A 16,472-nucleotide genomic window follows, 5' to 3' on the forward strand; every position below is an offset into this window, starting at 1 on the left:
GTATCGACTATTACTCCGATACCACTTTATACTACAATATTAGCACAGATGAAATATACGAAACATAGACCAATCTAACAAGCAAGGTGAACTAGTAGATTGATAGAGAGCTTAATACACTTCAAACAGATGAGATTTTAATATAAAGGGCAAATTTAGACGATCAAGACCCAAGTAGGGGAAACACGATGGCTAAATCAGGTAAGATCGGCTGAAACTTTGATACTAACTCTATTAGCATTCATAGAAAGAGCTAGATAAAATGTTTCAAGACAGTACTTAGTAGATCGAACCTAACCGATGCAGCATTAAGCGTGAAAAGAAACATAAGATCTAAGCAAGAACGATGAAGACTCATTTGATATGGTAGATATACCGCATAATCTAGCTTAATGTTGATATCTAAATCTGTCGGCCATTTTCGATGATAGAGGCTAGCCGACGAGATTAGATGACGAGATCAATCTAGATTATGCAGCATATATGATAACTCGGTGATTCACATAGATAGGATTAGAGTGTCATAAAGATGTAAGCACTAATCCCGAGAACGCAATCCGCTATAACAAGCTTTACCTCTTCGTCGGAGATCGAACCTGATGCAGCCCAACTCGAAAGCAAAAACTCGTCGAAACAATGAAAGAGAAAAAGGGTGGCGATGCGCCGAAGTATTATTGAGCTGTCGTCCCCTGATTATAAGGTCTCGGGTCATATTTATACCCAAAGTACATAACATCTCCTTGCTGGACATGACTCTATCTTTATTACAATGTAAAATACGAACAAGTCCCTTAGGCGGACTCTTACCAAAATATCTCTTAAGGAAACTAAACCTAATTAATAGATACAATTGCCCTTTGCTGGACCGATTCTTGTGTGGCAATGGCTATGAAGCACTTCGATTGATCCCGATGATAGTTGTGGACATGTCTTTTCAAGACTGGCTACATCGGCTTGTCTTCATTGGATTTGGCGTTACCCGATACATACGATAGCCGATTCTGCTTGTAGCCGATACGTACGGCAGCTGATGCCGCCCGTAGCTGATACACACTCTGGCTTTCTTAAATAGAATTCCTCCAAATCCAGCTTCGACTCTAGCTTTGAACCCAGCCCATGGCCTTACCAAATTTGGTCGTTAACAGTGAGTTCCTCTAGTTTTGTTGAAACATCAGGATTATTATCCATTTTGTTTGCTGTAAATATCAACTTACTATGTTAGAATAAACTTCTCATAGAAACGAGGGTGTCAGCAAGAACAACCTCAGCGTGTAGGAGCATTACATAAGTAAGACATCTCATCATTTTCACTTTGGAAGAAGTGTACATTTTTTTAAAGGCACTCTTTCGTGACTGAATAAACTAAGGAACACCATAAATCCTTCTTTCTAGTTTCCACCCTTATCGTTGCTGATGCACTTTTTGCTTTTATACTGAATTAGTTACGTCTAGGTTATACTTCTGTAATACAAAGTGAGCGAGCCTCAACTAAAGAGTGCCTTGTACACTACATCTTGTCAGGAAGGATGGACAACATGATGGCTTTCAATTGAAATTAATATGAAGATATGAAAGTCATTAATATACCAATGTTTAAAACTTTGAAATCATATCTTGATGTCGCTTGAAACAACATATTTGCATGAAGTGACACGTTTGCTCGACAAGGGCATGTCATATTCACAATGATCATGCATATGCGGCCTTTCACATGCGCTTATTTTAGTAGTGGATGAAGAATCAATGTGGATTGCTACATCTTTACATGCTTCGTATGGTCTATAATTTTGTTGTAGTGGATTTAGTATTTGCCATATGTGCTTCGTGTTTGTTCTTACTGGAATTAAAGGATGGACATCCTTTATACGCTCTATTTATATCTTAAAGACAAAGTAGCTTCGGATCGAATGTAAGCACACAATAATATTGTAGAGTACCAATGATGGTAATTAGTTATGACGATGTACGAGGATATATCACCCCGAGTTTCTCATGTGAAATATATGATGATATATGAGCTTATTTTTAACTTCCGAACCACTATATTGTTAAAACTTAGTACAATACACCGCCAAGGGTGGTAATGCTACTAGGTGCACTATAGTACCTAGGGTAGATACCATATCTAGATGCAAGTTCAAAGCCAACAGAGCTTGAGCTTGAGCTTGAGCCAGATTCCGATCAAAGTAGAGATCATCAAATGCTGGAGTTGTAGCTGCTGCGCTATGGCCTGAACAATGTTAATATCCTGATAGTGAGACTGTTGCGCCACCACCCTGAGCTGTTGCCAGACTTGGTTGTTTCTCAGTTGAAACGCAGCTGATTGCAAGAAGGGGCTTGCCGCTATGCCATACTGCTGCCCGACGAACTCATTATATGGGCTAAGCACCTATTGCTGTAGGAGGAGAGGTGACTGCAGCTGATATTGCCTATAACTTTGACCTAAAACATCAAACTGCGCAGAGGCGTTGCATGCAGCAATAGCAAGAAGAGCAAAGACGAAAATGATCTTCATTGCTACGGGACACTAGATCTTCCTTTCTTGATGTATAATGCTTGAACTGTGTGAACGATGGGGAGGGTTTTCATTGCGCTTGTCTATTTATAGATGCGATGGGACTGATTTTCTTTCAATTCCTCATCGGTTGCTTTGGAGTGTTAGTTTTGCTTTGATGTCCTATTAGAATCCAAGTGAGTCATGTCATTTGGACACATGTTCTATTAGGTGCCCCAACAAATCCCCTTTGATTTCATCACGAAAGTAACTTTTGTGTCCATCACATATACTCCCTCCGTCCCGTAAGGAGAAAGCCACTTCTAGGGATGAACCTGGACAATCATTTGTCCAGATTCATACCTAAACCCTAAACCTTGTCCAGGTTCATCCCTAGCAGTTGTCATTTTTGGGATCGGAAGGTGTACATGATGGTTAGCAGGCCAGAAAAATAATGATATGACTCATCGCTCACTTTATACGTTAGTTTGGTAAGGATTGCAACCGTTATCTAGCTATATTTGTTATGTTTTGTGAGCTATTATTTCACTAATGCATGATATAGGAGAAGTTCTGGATAAGGAAAGACAACCAGAGTTCTATATGGAAACAACAAGGACTACTCGGATTGTATCCATATTGGTTTCCCTAGTTCTACTTGGACAAGGGGACACTTATGGGTATAAATACAAGAACCCGTAGGAGGAGAGGGGACATGTCGCGACCGAGAAAATTTGCATTTTCCCGAACGCTAGTGTATTAATCCCCGTCCCAGGAAAACCCGGGGTACACCAAACAAACATGATACAAAAGGCACATGTTTATTATATCGATAATATTTACATTATTACAAAGGCACTTCAGGCCTAACAAACAAAAATAAACAGCAGCGGACTAGCGGGCCTACGGCTCCATCTTCACAGGCGCTCAACTGGGGTATAAGCCAGGACTCCACCTAAGACTTCTTCTCCAAAGCTTCTCTTACTGAAGGGGGGGAAAAGATTGAGCAAGAATGAGTAAAACCACAGTACTCAGCAAGCCACACCGGCAGATGCATGATTAATGCAAGGGGGGGGGGGTACAAGGGGTAATAATATAGGGGTTAAGTTTTGCAGTAAACAGCTTTTAAAAGTCACTTAGTTGCCCAAAGCCATTTTATAAAGACGATCCTAGAGCTACACAGTGTTATTAATCAAGGCCGTGAACCCTCACGAACCTGCCTTAACCTAAGGCCTACGATGATTCAGAACGAACTGGCAACCCGACCCTGGGTCCCAGCTCGTCCCAAGCCAACCCAGGCCAACCATTCCACATTTTAGTTGTTAAGCAGGTTTTAAGAATTAAAACACTAACTTCGGTACATTGCTAGGCTTGCCCATAATCGAGGGCGCGGATATTCGAATAGGTTATACTCTGATCAGAGGTGTACATCTTTACCCACAAGACACATCTTCCTCACGTGTAACCACGTGCCACATACCACCACGGTATACGGACGGAAGACGTGACATAGTTCCCAACCCATCCTAGCCATAAACAAGAGTACCGACCCAACCCCACCTACGGCCGGAACCTCCGGGACAGGCAAGCAGGATTAAGCCCCTAGCAGCAGGACACCAGCCCTATGCCATGACATCTCGACTACCGGGCCGCAGCTCGTGTAGCCTTCATTTGTCCTACAGATGTCCATCGACCCTCGACTTCGTCCATCTCCATCCGTGTACTTTTGTTTATAACCAGACTGAGCCACAAACTAAGCCTTACCCACTAGACATGTGGAAGTACGGTAGTGCTTTGCAACAGAGGCCCGAGCTTAATCCTTATAGTACCCGAGGTACGACTAACAAAACCCAACCACGCACCTCGAGCCCAGCCTAAAACCATTTTGGGGGTTTTGAATAGAGGGGGAGGTGTGTGTCCGATTCCACAATAAGCCAACCATTCCATAGTGTCCAAATGATATGAGAATTTCCAAAGTCTAAAGTTATAAAACCACCTAATGTTGCCTAATTAATCAGCGAAGCATCTACCTAAATTCATACTAGTGGAACCATGAATAGAGTACCCACTAGTTGGGGTTTTGTTTATCCTAGGGTGAACAAGGTAATAATAACAATAACAACAATGATAAGGTCATAACAAAGGTAAATAGGCATGGCTAAATAAAACAGTGATAACACGGGAATTTAAATAAAGCGATAATGCATTAGTTTAAATCAAAATAATTTTATAAACTGGGATTCAATATGCTCAAGGATGATGTGACTTGCCTTGCTCAGAGAGAACGGCCTTCCGAACCTTCGGCGACGACCGCGAACCACGCTTCGGGAACCTCCGGAACGACAGAAGCTACGCGAATCACACAAGCAAAGCTACAAGCCTATAAAGAAGCAATAACAATACATAAAAAGAAAGCACACGGTTCTTTAGGTTATAACAAACATTAGGAGACTTGAACGGGTCGATTCGGGGTTCGTATGACCAAGATATGATCATCCGAAGTTTAATGCTGTTACATGGAGATTTACGGATTATTGTGATTAGGTTTTGCAATTATAAAACATGTGTAAGCGCTAGCCTGGAAAAGACAGGAAGGCTCCGCCGTTGACATGCGGACCCCACATGTCAACCTAAAGGACCGCGGTAGACCGAGTACACAGAGGTGGTCCACGGGTCGACGGAAGCAGACCCCGTGTGTCAACCGAGGCGAGTGGCCGACAAACGGACTCCACTAGACACCACGCGGGCTGCACACGTGAAACCACGCGGCTATCGAGCGGGCACACTAACACGGTCACCACACGCACAAGCGAACGACTACCGACACCGGTACACGGGTACCGGGGTCGACAACCGCACAACGGGTACGGGGCGACACAAAAAGAACGAGGACGGGGCAGCGAAGGAGAGATCCTTACCACCACGCGACGAGGCGAGGGAACGACAATGACGAACGGGCGCGGCGGAGACGGCCAGGAATGACGGAGACGAAAGGCGAGGGGACGACTTCGGCGGCGATCCTTGGACGAAGGCGAGACGCGGCCGGCGCAACGCTTGGCGACGCGGAGGCGAGGACGAAGACGACGACGGGGCTGCAGCGGCACACTTGACGGACGCGGATGACGGACGAGAACGGCTTGACGGAGGGACGAACGCCACGATGACCGGGAACGACGGGAAGATGACGACGACGACAACCGGGGCCGGCGAGGAGGCGACGAGGGCAGCCGGCAGCGGCTGCACGGAGACGAGGACGGCGTGGATCATGCCGCTGCGAATTCGACGACGGAGGCGGCGCAACGAGACAACGAGCCGGCGAGGAGGAACGATGACGACGACGACGAACACCGGCGGGGTTCGGATGGAGGAAAGGCGATGCCGAGGACGACCTTGCTGCTGCGACGGAGAAGACGGCGACGCGGTCGACCGGGGAAATTCCGGCGAGGTGGATGGAGAGGCCGGCGTGGCACGGCGGTGTTCCGGCGAAATATGGGCGACGTCGTGGCCTGGCCGGGGAAGAGGACGGCGTTCCGGTACCGGGAGAGGTGGTGGCGACGTCGGCCGGCGCACGGGAGACGCGGCAGAGGCGGCCGGGGGTGGAACAGTGGCGGCAACACCACTGTTGCCGGCGGGGGCGCACCTCCAGGGGTCTCCGCGCGAAACGGAAGGTAGGCCGGGGGAGAGGAGGCTGCTGCGACGCCGGGGAAGGCGGCGGCACGGCCGGATGGCGCGTGGGCGAGGCGGTAGGGGTGGCTGGAGGGTGGCCGGCACCGAGGAAAGAGAAGGAGGAGGCGGGGAGAGGTGGTGAGGCCACGGGAGAGCACGGGAGGGTGCTAAAACGATAGAACGCAAAGAGTGGGTTCCATTTTATAGCGGAGGGAAGCGAGCCGAGCATGGGAGAAGCGGGGAACGGCGGCGGAAAAGGCACCCGGCGGCCATGGAAGGCGGCCATGAATGGCACAGCCGTTCCGGTCAAAATAGTGCACGATTAAAGGGGAGATTAGGGGGAAAAGGGAGAGGAAGGAAAGGGGATTAATTCCTCCCAATTAATTTTGGAATCCAACGCTTAAATCGCGCGGATTCGAGGGAGGAACGAACTAGGGTTTTCACGGGAGAGAGAGGAGGCCGTGCGGGAGGAAGACGACGACCGGGCGGGTGGGACCCACCGGTCAGGCGCGCGGTCAGCGCACGCGCGGCGCGCGTGCACGCGGCTGGCTCGGCTCGGCCTGGCTTGGGCCGGGCTGCTGGGCCGAGGCAGGCCGGGAGGAAGGAGGAGGAGGGAGTGGGCTGCCCGGGAGGAAAGAGAGAAAAACAAAGGGAGGGGAGAGGGACTTGGACTGCGGGCCGAGGGGGAGAGAGGGAGACTTTGGGCCAGACTTGGCCCAAAGGGAGGAGGGGGATTAATTTTAGTTTTTTTCTTTTTAGTAAACTTTGTTAATTGTTGTTGTTGTTTAATAAATATTTTCGGTGCTCTGAAAATTCAAGTAAAATTTGAGGGCTCCTTTTAGACCAAGGAGAATTTAACATAAATTCTCCGGGCTACATTCGAAATTTTCTTGTACGCATTTTAATGTTTGCCAATTTCTTTTCGAATTTTAATTAATTCTGTTATTCCTTTTAGGGAATGATTTTTATTTCGGGATGAATTCATTAGGACGTGACAGGACACGACCACCTCAATCAACACCGACCATAATCAACATACACGGAACAACAGAAGCCACAACATACAAACCAACATACGCCAAGACAACATGCTGGATATCGACTTCAGGGATAAGTACGGCTAGTCCCCTACGGTGTCTCTGGATACGTTAGGAGAGACGAAAGCGCTATCTCTGGTCTCGCCGGGCAGGAACTCAAGGAGGAAGACTACCCTGTTGTCGACTACGAGTCAGACCTACAGACCGCCATGTCGACAACAGTTAGATAGGCTACCCCAAATATTGTACTGGTGTGATTATGGTGAATAAGAGCAATACTGGCTTCGGCCAACAGGATATAGGGTTATTACCTGACAATTCAGGGGCCCGAACCTGTATAAAAATTGTCGCCTTTGTCTCTTTTACCTTAGTATCGCGTATGTCCTAGTACCGACGATCCCCATACTATGCAAATACCGGAATCACGACATCAAACGTCGACAGTGGCGCGTCAGGTAGGGGGATTTTTTGGTGCTTCAGGATTTAGACGAGATGAGTTTAAGAGATGGATTCTCCAACAACAAGCTACTCGACGACTTCGGATCAGGGAGATCCAACCCAGCCAAAGTACGTCTCCCAACGAGATTGGAATCATCCCCATCAACTATTCGATCCGGCGAGACCGATCAAGCTTCAAGATGTCGCAGCGGCAGAGGACCATGGTGTTGGCGGCATCCAAAACTGATCCGACACTAACCCATCGACGTGCAGGACGCCAACCGGTGGGAGGCATCAGCTAGCCGGGTCCAAGCCAGACTCGGCATCGATCTCCATCAACAAAACAAGCACGTCGAGGAGCTGAAATACAAGCACCACATTGATCTGTTCAGTGGCAAATATCCTAATCGGATTCGAGGAGTTCTGTAATTTGCGCTAGAATCAAATTTCTAGTTGACAAATCTGACTACTCGTCCTGATGACGCGAATTCAACAAATATGCCTGCTCCTTACACGTACACAGTACACATGCATATGTATGGAGTCAGTACGTGTCCAGCCACCCATGATCAGGTATTTAGTAGATTGATTTTTTAAATTGATCTACTGATTCCGTAGATATATCCGGCATATATCTACAAAGGTACGTAATATTTTATATACAATTTACCGTACCTACTTTTCAAGATCATACAGCATTGTCGGATCTATAATTTATTATGTTTACCTAGAGCATGTTTTTATACAATATATATTACGCGAGTGTCCCCGATGTTAAATCGACTACGATCTAACGCTGGGGGCTCACTCTATTTTCTTCCGTATAAATCATGCTTATTTACTGTTTACATAATGCCTGATATTTATATCTGCTCGTTATATCCTAATAATGCTAGAAAATCCATGCAGTTTTTTGAGTACACACTCGATATTATCTGCTATATATCTTGTCTTCTAGAAAATATTTTTCAGGACCAAGTGAGCACTCGAGTAGGTTGTGATCAAGTACACCGTATTATCGAGAACGATCTCGACAAATGCAGAGTCGTCGCGCCCAACCTACCAACAAAGACCGACGACCTATCTCATAGCACCGGCCGTGGCTAGACTATATGAGAAAAGGTTGTTAATGGATAATTCCTTGTGAACGTTGTCGACTTGATCACCTGACATGATTGCGAACGGACATCCGGATACGCTACAAGCTGGGTGTGTGAGTCATGCTGGCCACATGAGATACACATGTAATGTCACGCCCTAAAAATCGCCTAAATTAATAATCCATATTTTAAATCATTTCTAGAAATTATTTTAAAAAAAAGCCTTCAAGTTAAACTCTAATAATCTAGGAGAAATTGTAACATAAAACTGAGTTAGATAAAATCTCGTTAAATACTTTGCTTGTTTATCTATTTTCTAGATTTTTCTAGGAATTATTTGAGCAAGGAAAGTATTTTTAAATAATGAAACATCATTTCACGAATTATTTTAATTGGAAAAGTTTTTAAAATCCTCTCCTAAGCTGTTGGGCTGATTTCAGCCCAACATCTCTCCCCCTCGTGTGCGTGCTGTGCAGCCCAAGCCGGCCCAAGCCGAGCTGCTCTTCCCCTTCTCAGCCTAGCCGAAAGTCTAATTTGCCTCCCTCGGCACTGTTCATCTTCTACCTCTAGCAGCCGAACTGAGACCGAATTGGCTCGGTTTTTCTCCTCCAAATCCAACCTTTCTCTTGTGTTTTCCTAAAATTTGTTGAGGGGAAATATTTCCCTTATCTCCCTCTTTCGTATCCCCTCAAGAATCGGAGCAAACCGTTGAGTAATCTCTCTGAATCGAACTCGTTTTCGAGTTTATCTCCAAAACCGAGTTTAGATTTTCCCGGAGCGATTTCTTGCGGGAGGAGTCTGATCTCTTCAATCCAAGGCTATAAATAGGACCCCCTAGCCGTCCTCTTTCGTTTGCCCCCTTTCCCGAGCTCTCTAGTGCGCCGTAGAGTCGCCGCCGCGTCGCTTTAGCCGCCGCCGTCGCCCTAGCCGTCACCACTGCCTCCTCTCGCCGCCGTTGGGTGCGTGTGACCGAGGGCTAGCCCGGCCGCAAATTGCTCTTCGTCGCCGGCCGCCGTAGCTCGCCGTCGCCGGTTATCCCGAGCCGCCGCCGTTGCCCCTTCGTCGCCGGCCGTCGTCGGTCGTCGTTTGGCACGAGGGTGAGTACCGTTGGGTTCGCCTCGTCGTCCTCTACGTGTACATGCCCTCCAAATTCGCAACCGACCATCCAATCTCCGGCGAGGTCGCCATCTTGGTCCGGCCATTGATGAAGTCATCATGACGTCATCATCGTTTTTCTTTTTCTCGTTTTTCCAATAGATTAAATCCTCGGAAAATCATAACTAAATAACCGTAGAACCGTTTCAGGTGGTTCAAGTTGCTAAATTTTTCTAAAATCAAGATCTACATGTTAAAAATATCCACATGTATTGTTCATGCTTGTTTTTGTACTGTTTTGTTGATTTTGTTTATTTGCTTTAGTTTCCGACGTTCTGGAGGAGAGCGTTTCAGTTGAGGAAGGTTCAGAGGTTTTTGTGGAAGCTCAAGGCAAGTCACACAGATCCCAAACAAACCTTTGAGCATGTTGAACCCGTTTAAAGCTATTGTGTTATTTTAACTTATGCATTATTTTCGAATGTCATCGGGTTGTGAGCCTTTCCCATTTAATTATGGCCGAAGATGACTGTATTTTCCTATGGGTTATAATTTGATTAGCTAGAACCTTATATATTGGTTTGGTTCAGCTAAATGCTATATATGTATAATTGCTTAGCCATGCTTAGAAACATAAGCTCATTAATGGGATGAATCATACTACATTATTACTTATGGTTATACTTAATGGTAGCTCACGATGGTTAATCGTGTTATGTTAATTAATTAATAATTAAAACCTGATTAAAGGTGGGTTGTGAGCGCATGGTTTTGATGGTTGTGCTCATGACAATTAAGGACCGGTTCACGAGCTACTGTTATGAAACATTTATCGTGCCAACCACAAGCCAGCGTGGGCAACGGCTTTACCTTTTGTATAGCATGATTCATTATGGGGTGCCAGCCTGAGAAGCGGCAAGAAGTCCGTGGGGGTCGCTGGGGAGTCCATGCCTCTGGTTGTAGAGGGAGTGATTATGATCCAGGTATGGTGCACTGTGGTGAGTTGTGTTGTGCGAGGGGTATTGTCATAGTTCCTTTCCGAGGTACCGTGGTGGTATTGAGGCGCATGGTAACATGTTGTGGAACTGTGTCTTGTGGGTACAGTGGTACATCTCTGGCCAGAGTAAAACTATTCGAATAGCCGTGCCCGCGGTTATGGGCGGGTCTAACAATGTTTTTCGTGATTAGTCTCACATTATTCATTGTTGGTAATTGTGATAATTAATTTGACTCCTGGTTTGGAATGGTATATTCCTGGTATGGAGGTTTGATTTGTACAACCGGGGTTGGTTGTTCAGATGGGGTTGGGCCTATGCAAGCGTTTGGAATTTTGGATAGAAATTCCGGGCGTGACATGTAATAAACCAACTCTAGTGCTTCCATTGGTGTTCGAGAGATGATTCTACTCGCTCGCTAGTTCTCGAACCAGTACGTAGCAATCTCCCGCACCGCAACCTCCATTGGTGTTCGAGAGATGATTCTACTCGCTCGCTGGTTCTCGAACCAGTACGTAGCAATCTCCCGCACCGCAACTTCCATTGGTGTTCGAGAGATGATTCTACTCGCTCGCTGGTCCTCGTTTGGAATTTTGGATAGAAATTCCGGGCATGACAAGTTGGTATCAGAGCCACCTTGACCTTAGGACAAGCCAAATGGTAAACCTTAAGTAGCCTTCAAAATATTTTGGAAAATTAGAACTGCTCTTCTCTATTCTCTTACAAATTAATTAAGTTGGCAGCACATGCAAGGTTATGCACAAAAATTTATTTAATTCTATTTCTTTTCTTTTAAAGCAAAAAGTTGTTCTTTTCCAAAATATTTCTTTTCTTTACTGCTCAGTGTATTAAATAGTTTCCTGAACCTCATTGATTAGTCGGCACTGTACATCTATTATGGTATCGATTCAATCATGATAGCACTAGTACTACTCATCCCTCTTATGGTGAAACTGTACCGTGCTTATAGTAGATCTTAAGTATTTTAGTTTTATTTTATTCACTTGTCTAAACTGATTTGTCTCTGTCCAAAAGTTAAATTCCAATTTAAAAAAAAAATAATATAATAGTTTTGTAAGTTCCTTTTCTTTTATTTTCTTCCTTTTCTGGGTCAAATCAATTAAGTCTAGTTTGTGCAGCTAACTTAAAAATATGCATTAATTACTCCTTTCCATGTTTCTTTAGATGCCGCCTCATTCACCAAAAAACTTGATCAAGGTGTTAGGATTTGTCATGGAGCTGAGATTGATGGCTTTTGAAGTAGGCTATGAAGTTGCTCCCGAGTATCGTCAGATTCCCCATGACCCCAACGAGGAGAAGTGTCATGTTCGTGTAACGTTGGCTAGTGATCGTGAAGACCTTCCGTCCATTAAGTTCGAAGCTGGGGGAAGAAAGTACAGCCATGCTTGTCAAGAAGCAGCATTGGTGGCCATTGGAGAGTTGCGTCATCACTTTGAAGAGGAGTTAGATTCATCAGCTTTCCAGTACCATCCTCACAAGCCTCATGGTCAAGACTATGGAATTTACACCTGTCCTGATGATGGAAGATAGTGCCACTCTGACGCATGCAGTGCATATGCTTAGTGCTATGGATGCAATAGGTGTGGAGCGAGAGAAAGCAGCTCATGACAGGGAAAACTGGAATTGAGGCAAGATTTGCAAGTTGGAGAGCAAGGTGTACCATCTATAGAAGGAATTAGCTGAGCTTAAGGGAGAAACACCGCCGCCGGCACCCAAGCTTCGCCTCACCGCAAGGAAGAGAACCTGTCCACCACCTCGTCTCCAGTTAGCTTCAAAGACTCGTGTGATGGGAGACGCTGTGCCTGATCATGCTGAACCTGTCATGCATGTCTTAAGTGATGAGGAAGAAGAGGAAGACCCAGAAGAAAGAGAGCCAGCTACTCCAGAGAAAGAAGATCCGTCTCTTTGTTCCGACGCAAGGCGAGAGTAGTTGCCTAGTTAGACCATTGCCGTAGTTCGCTATGTTAGTTTGCTTGCTTAAGTTTGCTTTTGTGTGTGTGGGGTTTAGCATGTTGCTTACATCATTGGTGGGATGTAACTACATGAGTTTAGTTCTTTTGCTTGTCAGAGAGTTAGATAGTTGGTGAGATAGTGTTAATGCAATATAAATGTAATTCTACACAGTTAAGAGCAATATAGAATTTAAATTAATTAAAGACCTCCATTCTAAGGGTATCTCTCTGTCGTTCTTTCCTTTTATCTGTGCTTACCTTTAGATGGTGAACACTCGCACCGGAAGTGGAAGTGGAAGCGGAGGTGGTAACAATGAAGGAGATCCCACACTTGCCCAGATTCTGGCCCAGCAAACTCAGTTAATCAATTTGTTAGTGCAACAAGCACAAAACCAGCAGGCAAACAACCAGAATCAACCCCCACCTCCACAAAACAAGCTGGCAGATTTTCTACGTGTGAGACCACCTACCTTCTCAAGTACCACCAACCCAGTAGAGGCAGGAGATTGGCTGCATGCGGTTGAGAAGAAGTTGGATTTGATCCAGTGTACTGAGCAGGAAAAAGTTTCTTTTGCTTCGCATCAGTTGCATGGTCCTGCTGTTGAGTGGTGGGATCATTTTCGACAAAACAGAGCTGAGGGAGAGCCCATCACTTGGCAGGAGTTCACAGCTGCTTTTAGGAAGACACACATACCGTCGGGTGTTGTGGCTTTAAAGAAAAGAGAGTTCAGAGCACTTAACCAGGGATCCCGTTCCGTCATAGAGTACCTCCATGACTTTAATCGCTTGGCTCGCTATGCTCCAGAAGATGTTCGCTCAGATGAAGAACGCTAGGAGAAGTTTTTAGAGGGATTGAATGATGAGTTGTCTTATGCGTTGATGTCTATGGATTACCGGGATTTCCAGCAGTTGGTGGACAAGGCGATTCGCCAGGAAGACAAGTACAACCGGATGGAGCAGAAGAAGTGCAGGGCTGCCCAATTCAAGGCTCAACAGGGCAGTAACCAGAGGCCGCGTCTTGTTATGGGACCCCAAGCTGCATCATACCCTCAGGGAGGATCCTCGTCAGTTGTTCGCCCTCAACGCCAGTTCTACAACAACAACACTGGTAGTCGCAGCAACGACAATCGCAACGTGGTCGCCCGTCCTGCAGCAACTCCAACTCAGAGTCAGCCTGTCAGGAAGGAACAGGGAAGCAAGCCAGGGGTGTGCTTCAATTGTGGTGATCCAGGGCATTATGCTGATAAGTGTCCAAAGCCACGACGTGTGAAGAATGCTCCAGCCCCGAACAACTCCAATGCTCCAGCACCGAAGGCTCGTGTTAATCATGTTGCAGCGGCAGAAGCCCAGAATGCACCAGATGTGGTTTTGGGTATGTTTCCTGTTAACTCTATACCCGCATCTGTGCTTTTTGATTCCGGTGCTACACATTCCTTTTTGTCTAAAAGTTTTGCAAGCAATCATGGGATGGAAATTATTAGTCTTGGGAGACCTTTACTAGTTAATACCCTAGGCAATCAAGTATCTTCGACACAGTTTTGTCCTTCCGTTACTATAGAGATAGAAGAAATTCCTTTCCCATCCTCACTTATCTTGCTAGAATCCAAAGATCTAGATGTTATCTTAGGGATGGATTGGTTATCTCGTCACAGAGGAGTTATCGATTGTGCCAATCGTAAGGTGACTTTAACCAGCAGCAATGGGGAAACAATTTCTTTCTTTGTGTCCTCTCCTAAATCTCATGGTGTGACATTAAACCAAGCCGCTTTACAAGAGATCCCAATAGTACAAGACTACCCAGATGTGTTTCCTGAGGATTTGCCAGGTATGCCACCTAAGAGAGACATAGAGTTCCGGATAGACTTAGGACCTGGAACCAACCCTATCCATAAGAGACCATACAGAATGGCAGCTAATGAGTTAGCAGAGGTGAAAAGACAGGTGGATGATTTGCTTCAGAAAGGATATATCAGACCCAGTACTTCGCCGTGGGGAGCACCAGTCATCTTTGTGGAGAAGAAAGATCATACTCAGAGAATATGTGTGGATTATCGAGCGTTGAATGAGGTCACTATCAAGAATAAGTATCCTCTACCCAGGATTGACGACTTGTTTGATCAATTGGAAGGTGCTACAGTTTTCTCCAAGATAGATCTCCGCTCCGGATATCATCAACTTCGAATCCGTGAGGAGGATATACCAAAGACCGCCTTTACCACTCGGTATGGTTTGTTTGAATGTACCATTATGTCATTTGGACTCACTAATGCCCCGGCCTTTTTCATGAATCTGATGAACAAGGTGTTTATGGAATATCTGGATAAGTTTGTCGTGGTGTTTATTGATGACATTCTTATTTACTCCAAGACAAAGGAAGAACATGAAGAGCATCTTCGTCTTGCTTTAGAGAAACTACGTGAGCATCAGCTCTATGCCAAGTTCAGTAAATGTGAATTTTGGTTGTCAGAAGTGAAGTTTCTTGGTCATGTCATCTCAGCCGAAGGAGTGGCCGTAGATCCAAGCAATGTGGAGTCAGTGTTAAATTGAAAGCAACCCAAGACGGTGCCAGAGATTCGTAGTTTCCTTGGACTTGCGGGGTACTACCGCAGGTTTATTGAGAACTTTTCAAAGATCGCCAGACCAATGACTCGCCTGCTTCAGAAGGAAGTGAAGTATAAGTGGACGGAAGATTGTGAGCAAAGTTTTCAAGAACTGAAGAAAAGGCTTGTGACTGCGCCTGTGTTAATCTTGCCCGACTCAAGGAAAGGTTTTCAAGTGTACTGTGATGCATCCCGACTTGGTTTGGGTTGTGTTTTGATGCAAGATGGGAAGGTGGTTGCCTATACATCTAGGCAGTTACGTCCTCATGAGAATAACTACCCAACGCATGACCTAGAGTTGGCAGCGGTAGTGCATGCATTGAAGATTTGGCGTCATTATCTTTTTGGTAACCGTACAGAGATGTATATGGATCATAAAAGTTTGAAGTACATTTTCACTCAACCTGATTTGAACATGCGTCAGCGAAGATGGTTAGAGTTGATCAAGGATTATGATATGGAAATCCATTACCACCCGGGTAAAGCAAATGTGGTAGCAGATGCCCTCAGCAGGAAAAGCTACTGTAATATGTCAGAAGGATGACATCTACCTTGGGAATTGTGCCAAGAATTCGAAAAGTTGAACTTAGGAATAGTCAGCAAAGGTTTTGTGGCTGCTTTAGAAGCTTAACCCACTCTATTTGATCAAGTTAGAGAAGCTCAAGTGAATGATCCTGATATTCAAGAAATTAAAAAGAACATGAGAAGAGGAAAAGCCATCGGTTATGTGGAAGATGAGCAAGGAACGGTGTGGCTAGGAGAAAGAATTTGCGTGCCTGATAAGAAGGAGTTGAAGGATACTATCATGAAAGAAGCTCATGAAACTTTGTATTCCATTCACCCCGGAAGCACTAAGATGTATCAAGACCTGAAGCAACAATTCTGGTGGGCCAGCATGCGACGTGAGATAGCAGAATATGTGGCTCTATGTGATGTGTGTCAGCGAGTCAAGGCAGAGCATCAGAAGCCAGCCGGTCTGCTGCAACCGTTGAAGATTCCAGAATGGAAATGGGAGGAAATAGGAATGGATTTTATCACCGGTCTACCCAGAACATCGGTAGGACATTATTCTATTTG

Source organism: Oryza glaberrima, chromosome 5 (genome assembly GCF_000147395.1).
Source record: "Oryza glaberrima chromosome 5, OglaRS2, whole genome shotgun sequence".
NCBI lineage: Eukaryota > Viridiplantae > Streptophyta > Magnoliopsida > Poales > Poaceae > Oryza > Oryza glaberrima.